This window comes from Vigna radiata, unplaced genomic scaffold, assembly GCF_000741045.1.
Source record: "Vigna radiata var. radiata cultivar VC1973A unplaced genomic scaffold, Vradiata_ver6 scaffold_198, whole genome shotgun sequence".
Lineage (NCBI taxonomy): Eukaryota > Viridiplantae > Streptophyta > Magnoliopsida > Fabales > Fabaceae > Vigna > Vigna radiata.
In genome coordinates, this window is record NW_014542192.1 from 182,387 (window position 1) to 190,142 (window position 7,756).

General features: G+C 27.6%; 1 long non-coding RNA gene across 1 annotated transcript; it reads right to left on the reverse strand.

Moving 5' to 3' along the window:
• Positions 1–4,240: 4,240 nt before the first annotated feature.
• LOC111240791 lies at positions 4,241–5,426 on the reverse strand. The gene is made up of 4 exons (XR_002666358.1): positions 5,245–5,426; positions 4,704–4,827; positions 4,534–4,574; positions 4,241–4,427 (listed from the first exon to the last, which is right to left on the reverse strand). It is a non-coding gene; the product is annotated as an uncharacterized LOC111240791 (long non-coding RNA).
• Between the last annotated feature and the right edge of the window lie 2,330 nt (positions 5,427–7,756).

Consider the following 7,756-nt stretch of genomic DNA (forward strand, 5'->3'; position numbering starts at 1 on the left):
TAGGGATTTAACATTGGAAGTTATCTTGATGCTCCAATAATTATTCCATCTCACGTAAAGAGGATTATGCGGTGAGAAGTAGTAGCAGGTCCTACTCTATGGTTTGGTATTCTTTGTTTATAGGTCGTTAATTGACTAATCTTATGTGGTAGTTTGGGGGAGAGGATAGTTGTTCTATCATTATAAATGTACAACTTGCCATAGTCTGACATTATATATATATAACATAATTCATTTCAAACCTAATCATACATATGAAATAAATAAATAAATATATATATATATATATATATATATATATATATATATATATATATATATATATATATATATATATATATATATATATATGATCTTTTACCATTGCATGGGTTAATTCTTTTATAATATTAGATTATCCTCCTTACATTGTATTTTGTTCTTATTATTTGATTTGAAATGATAATTTGATAAGTATTAACAAAGAGGAATAGATTTCATTATAATAGACCTTAGGTGGTGGTGGTAGATATGTATAGTTTGTTATAGTTTAATTAATATTTTTTATAGTTATAATGTAAGAAACCTGTTATATATAAGTATATAGTTTCTATTCAAAATTATATATATAAAACTTAGACTTAGAATTATGTTTTGAATAACTTTAAGGGTTAAATATGCTTTCAGTCTCTGAAGTATAAGTGAATTTTGGTTTTAGTCCCTGCATGAAACATTGATGGCATTTCATCCTTTTAGTATTAAAATATATATATTTAGTTCCTAAAAATGAACGTGTCAAATCTCACTAACAAACTTGCCACGTCTTTTGTCAGTTTTAATGTTCACTGACTGTCATGTCAAATCCTCTGTCTATCTGTTCATCTCCCATTCTTCCAGAAACGCTTCAAAGATTCTAGAAAACTCTCTCCTACAACAACAAGCTTGTTCCTGATTCCAGAAAACGCTCCAGAGATTCCATCCACGACAACATTTTCCTTTTCTGCGGGAGGAAGACGTATTCACCCTCTGCAATGCTCTCTCCTACAACAACAAGCTTGAGATTTTTCTTTCTGACATTTTGATCAATGTTGATGGAAAAGTCAGTGTGGCAAGTATCTTAGTTAGTGATTTTTCTTTTATATATTTTTTCTTAATTAACTTTTTCTAATAATTGATTAAATGTATATGATGGGGATAATTATGAAAGTGATTTACGATGTTTGAATACAAATGGAAGGCATGTATATTGTTGAAACTAATACTTAGACGTAAACAATGTCTCATATCTTGTCTAACGAAAACAATTGACACAATATATTGTTGAAAAGAGATATTAAAATATATGTTACTTAAGTGAAAAAAAAAATCTATAAATTCAACACTTTAAAGAAATACTGAAGTGTAACCTTCCTTTTTTGTCTTTACACACACATATTTTCAATTATTAAATGTAAACAATGATCTGATACATTAATTAATAATTTATTTTTAAATAAATTAACACAAAGTATTAATGTAGCATTGAGATGCTGAATTGGGTTATTAGTCCAAGACTGTAAAATACAAAAGATTAAAGCTGTTTTAATTACAGTGAGTTTGGTTGGTAGAACAGATTCATTGTCATTTTATCAGTAAATGCCAAATTGATGGTCTGCAGAATTCATACATGCAGACACAAAAAATGTTATTATTACATTAGGGACTGTTAGGACAGAAACTGATTCATGGTGTTTGGATACAAATGGCAACCATGCAATGTTCACATTCAAATTCATTACTGTGCATTACAATCTTCTGAGATACAACAGCTGTAAATAACTTAAATTTAAAGGAAATTATATTAAAATCTATACCACTGTTTGTCATTTTTCATTAAAAAGTGGCTTTTTACTTTTTAAAATCTAGAAATTGCAGAGAGGTTCCGTCTGCTACCTCTCTTCTTTTGCTTCTTTTATATTTATCTATGGTACCAGTTCAGCTCATTGGTTCAGACAAAAGGCAAAGAAAAACGATTTTCAAAGAAATCAATATTTATTGAAAAGCTAAATCTGCTGCGTTGCCAATAGTCATTCTGCCGAAATACAGATATAGCTGTATTTTGTTTCATAGTCTATGGTCGTCGTTCATCTCATTGGCTCATAAAAGAGGCAAAAGAAAATGGTTTTCAAAGAAAACAAGATTCACTGAAAAGATAAACTAATAACATTATTATAGATATTCAACTAACCTTTGAAATTTTTAAATAATTCATACACATTGACCTAATAAAACTATTTATTATGAACAACTTCAACAAATAATCCTACACATTTCTAATAATGGATTATATGGTTATGGAAGATAGTAACACTAAGTAGTATTGCTAACATTTGATCAAGACAAAATATGTAGAATTCTTATTGTTACTATTAAAAATATATAGAATCCTATCCATTAAAGTTTTATTTCGTTAAAAGGAAACCAATGCATGTCTTTAATCTCACACAGTATGAGGGCAAATTTGCTGTTTCCATACATGAGTTCTGCCATTGTGCAGAAGTCTAAGAGGAGCATCACCTTTCCATGCACGGGTGAATATGTGATTTGGCATTTTTGTGTAAAATGATAAAATTTCTTACCTTTGCCATATTTGTAATGTCTTTACTGTAAAAAAAGAAATTGTTGATTTGATTAACAGCGTCATTCCTTGATTTTTGATGCATTGAGATAACATACTTTGATACATATTTGATTATAATAATACCTTTCTATATGTCTTAACTATGTAGCTAATTATCATCTTTCTATGTTATTTCTATGCTCATTTTTGTCTCTGCATGTCCATGCTGTAAATGTCGAAATGCTAAACAAGAGGGGTAATTTGAAAGTTAATTGCATGATGTATTTTGGGACCTTTTGGTCGTTCATATGTGTATTTTAAATCTGTTTATGATGCTTGATTCATGAATGGTATGAATGGACATTTTTGGTTGGATTAGGCATTGTCTAAGTTGGTGCAAGGTTCATTGGATGCTGGACAATGAAGTGTGGTGCAAGAACATGAATTCTGGTGTGTTTGGTTCACTAAAAATGTTGTTGGAAGCTAGTCCAAAATATTTTTTTCGTTCATGTTTTTCTAAATCAATTTGGTGTGCAGCTAGCTGCATAAATGAAAACTTACTTATTTAAACATAAGTTCACTGTTTTCAAGAACCATAAAGTGATAGATAAAAAACATGATAACTGAGAATAGCTTAAACATGAAAACCAATGTATAATTATGTTTGTTTTTTCTTTAATGTTTACCATTGAATAATATTATTATTTTATGTTAAACAATTGTATCAAAACATATTTATTGTTTATTTTATAATATTTAATTTTAGTTTCAAATTATTTAATTATGTGCTTTATATGTTGAAGTATTTTTGGTGGTTTCATAAACTCCGGTAGGTTGCGACGGTTTTTTCAAAACCATAGTTAATTCCAGTAGTTTTTGCAAGGCAGTTTTATTAAAACCTCGATAATTTTACTAAAATTCTCGAAAATTGCTGTAGTTAGGGGAAAACAGCCAATAACGATACTGTTTTCCCAATAGTTTTTGTAACCGTAAAAATTATATTTTTCAGGTGTTAAAATCTTAAAAAATATTAAAAAAACCTTTTCTAAAATTCAATATTTTGTAGGGACTGACGTGTTTCTTACGTGATTATTCCACACCAATCTTTTGAATTACTTAAATTATCAATGCAAACAATAAATAATCTGATACATTAATTAATAATTTATTTTTATATAATTTAACATTGAAGAATTAATGTATCATTAGTAAAAGGAATACTTTATAATAAGAATAACTAATCACTTTTTATAGAGAAAACCAACTTAATATAAAGGTAATGTGTTAGGGTATTCTTTGAAAACAAACCAAGTTGAAATCAAAGATGGTGAGCCACTGTTATTATTTCTATCTTTTTTATCTTTACTTAATACAATGATACATCAACTTTTATGAGTCAAAGGAAGTTTTCCTTTTCTTTTTCCAACCATGCATTACTTTTATGACTCAAAGAAACTTTCATAATAATTAATTAATAATATATATAATCAAATTATGTTCTTTTATTACCCATGTTTTTGAATGATAATGAATTTATTATAGTAATGGTAAAGAAATGTTTAAAATTTCTGTCCCAAGGAAAATAAAAATAGAGAGTATGAAAAAGAAATATCATTAACATGAAACGTGATAAAAATATATCTTCAGATTAAAAGCCTTAAAATCAGAATACATTTAACATGATTTAGTTACCTTTGCATGTAATCTCAAATAATATCATCTGCTCTTTCTGAACATATTAAATGAAACATTAAATGAAAAAAAAAATACATGAAAAATTTTACTAAAAAAATACATAAAAGTCATAGACATCCGACCAATTGAGGAAGGAGCAACCTGAACATATTTTCTGAAAAGAAAATTAATTAACATTAACATAAGAAACAAAAATAAATGTAGATAATCACAACAATGAATAAACTATTATTCACTTGATGTCAAGGTGATGTATTTACATATTTTCAACGTTTGTACGTTATATAACTCCTCCAGAGTGCTGTTTTACAGAAAACATCGTAAAAAACAATTTAAGTTATATAAAAAAATAAATTGTTGATTTTCTTAAAATCAACGTCATCTTTCACATCAAAATTTTCAACACATAGAATAGTTTCTACATACTAACCTGATGACATTGTAATGTTTTTGCTGTGAAAGATGAAATCGTTAATTTGATTAGCATCAGCATCCCTTGATTTTTTTGGCATTGAGATAACATCCTTGCATATATTGCTATGATCTCTTCTTTCCTAATTGAAAAACAAAAAAAGACATGATTTAAAAGATGGAAAAATAGAAAATATTATCTGTGAATTAAGTTATCTCTGTTCTCTTGTTGTATAAAATCTAATAGTTTAAGTATTAAAAAAATAAACATAATGCTGACTGCTAAATATATAAAAAAAGAAAGTCTTAAGTGACTGTAATATCTAAATATATATTCAGAATATACAAGTCCATGAACCATTAACTAGATTTTTCAAACAAATACAGAATAAGGTTTAATGAGTTTATATATACTATACCATTCTTTTTACTTATCTTGAAATGAACAAAAACAATTAGTTATTAAGAAAAAAAAGAATTAAAATTGAAACAAATTGATAATATTAGAAAAAAAAATCTTTATCCTGAAATATGAAAACATATATTGGGTGAAAACTTACAGCTTTAGAAAGCATCTTTCTACAACAAAATAAGAAGAATATGAAAGAAAGAAGAGAAGAAAGGAGGAAAGGCAGACTAAAGGAGGCGCATGAGTGACCTTTTATCGTTTTAGGTTAACCTTATATATATAGGAGAATCACCGTGTGGTTTTAAAAATTCCGTCATTATTTAATTACTTTTATTATATAATACCATTAATTCAATTTCTTGAAATTTCAAAATTTACATATAAATTGATAGTTTTTTTAAATAAACATAAATGTAAACAAATTTATAAAATTAGTATAAATAAATAAAATAAAAGAATTGTCAATTTAATCAAATAAATGTTTCATACATAATTGAATATTCATTATAATGATGATAGAAAAAAATAGCATTAACTAAATTAAAATGATATGATAACTTGAAGAGCTTATTTATTAAATGTTCATAAATTAACTAAATATCTAAACTTTTATAAAAATATTTTTTAATCTTTGTAATAATTATTTGTAAAATAAATAACTGGCTTTAAAAACTATTTAATAAATGAATTTATTACAATTTATTTTTGCAAATTATTTTAACTAATTTAATTAATTATTATGACTGCACAATGTTGCATGCTCTAAATCACATATAAATCTCATCAGCATTTATATTCAGAAAAAAGTTATTAAAAATAAACATAATAGTCTTAATGTCAAATAAAAAAAATATATAAAAATAGTTAAGCACCTAGACACATTGACAAAAGAAGTCAAAAGCGTATAAAAGAATTGAAGCTAAAAACATAAAGCTTATCATATCTAAAGTGTATTCAGATTAGCTCTCAAAAAACAAAACAATGTTTAAAACAATTTCATTGACAAAACACACTAAAAGTCTAAAACTTAAAATACGAAAAAAGCTAAACATTGTTTGTAAAGGCCAATAACAAAAGCGTTTACTCTATCTAAACGATAACATAAGCTTTACTCTATCTAAACGATATCATAAGGTAAAAAGCTACTTTGTCAGATGACGAAGTCCTTAATCAATGTTTGGTATTTTTGAAAAAAAAAAAGCTTAGTTGTCCTGAGCAAACATTAAATCACATTATATGTTCAACGTTCAAAAACAACAAAAGTGATAAGAAAAGACATATATGTTGCATGCACAATTTACTATATTCTTAGCAGATGAGCTATTTTACATGCATTCACAAANCTTCAAATCAAAATATCAAAAGTGGACGTTAGAGACAAAAGAGATTTTCACTTAATCTTCTTCACTTGAAGCTATGTCTAAAAGGACGTACAACCTAATCCAAACAAAGGACTAAAAAAGCATATCTGTTAGGACAAGTTGACTTTATACGACGACTGTTGTACACAAAGAAAGAGAAAATAATAGAATCAAGGACAAAAGCTTAGTTAAACGGACATTTATCCAAAAGCCTATAAATACAATAGCTTTCAAATGAAGAATCAAGAGAATAGCTAGAGAAAAGCATACAACGAAATATTCATCCTAAGAAGCACTCAAAAAGAAAAGGAAAAAGCTCAAGAAATAGAATACACTCGAGCTTTATTGTTATATTGCTTATTGTTTGTAGGAAAGAGAAAAGAGAGAGAAACACATGCAAGTGTTTATACTGCATTGTATGTAATTAATTACATCCTCTCTACGAGTGTAATAGTTTGAATGACTTGTAAATAATCTTTAATTGCAATTCTGAAGAGAATTAAAATATCTGTTGAACTCAGTTAAATTAAAGAAAATCTAAGCAATGTTGTTTAGTACCAGGAGTGGTTCGAGTAATTCTCCAAATCTAGGATAATAGGTGGTTATTCGATGACTGTGGAGACCAGAAGTGGTAAGAATACTCATCCAAGTCTAGGGTAACAGGTGGTTACTCGCTGACTATGAAAACCATAAGTGGTGAAAATACTCAGTGTACTCTTAAGGAGATTATAGTGGAACCCTCTACGGAGGAGACTGATGTAGCTGAGTTAGAGTGAACTAGTATAAAATATTTGTGGAATTACTTCCTCTCTTGCCTAAACACTTCTCTTACAAAACCTGTAGTTGAGTTTTTATTACTAAACGCATGAGCTTTCCAAGCTAAACGATTACTATTAAACAAAGGAAGTTCTTCTAAACTATGCAGTTAGAGCTGTCAAAACGGGTAACCCGGCTCGACCCAGCCTGGCCCACCACGGGTTGGTCACTTAGTGAGTCAACCCAACCCGACTCATTTATTAGCGAGCCAGAAAAACTTGAACCCGGCCCGACCCACCACGGGTTGGTGGGTAAACGGGTTAGCTCACTAGCTCATTTAATTATATTTTTTTAAAATAAAAAAAAAATACAAACTTTCTATAATTTTAATTTAAACAATTTTCACTCCCAAAAAATTATGTCAAAGACAATTCAAAATAATAATAAAAAGTACGATATAATCCAAATGTCATTAAAAAACAAACACAAAAAACATATAAATAAGTTTTTTATATTCATAATTTTTTGTTATTGTTGGAACCCTTG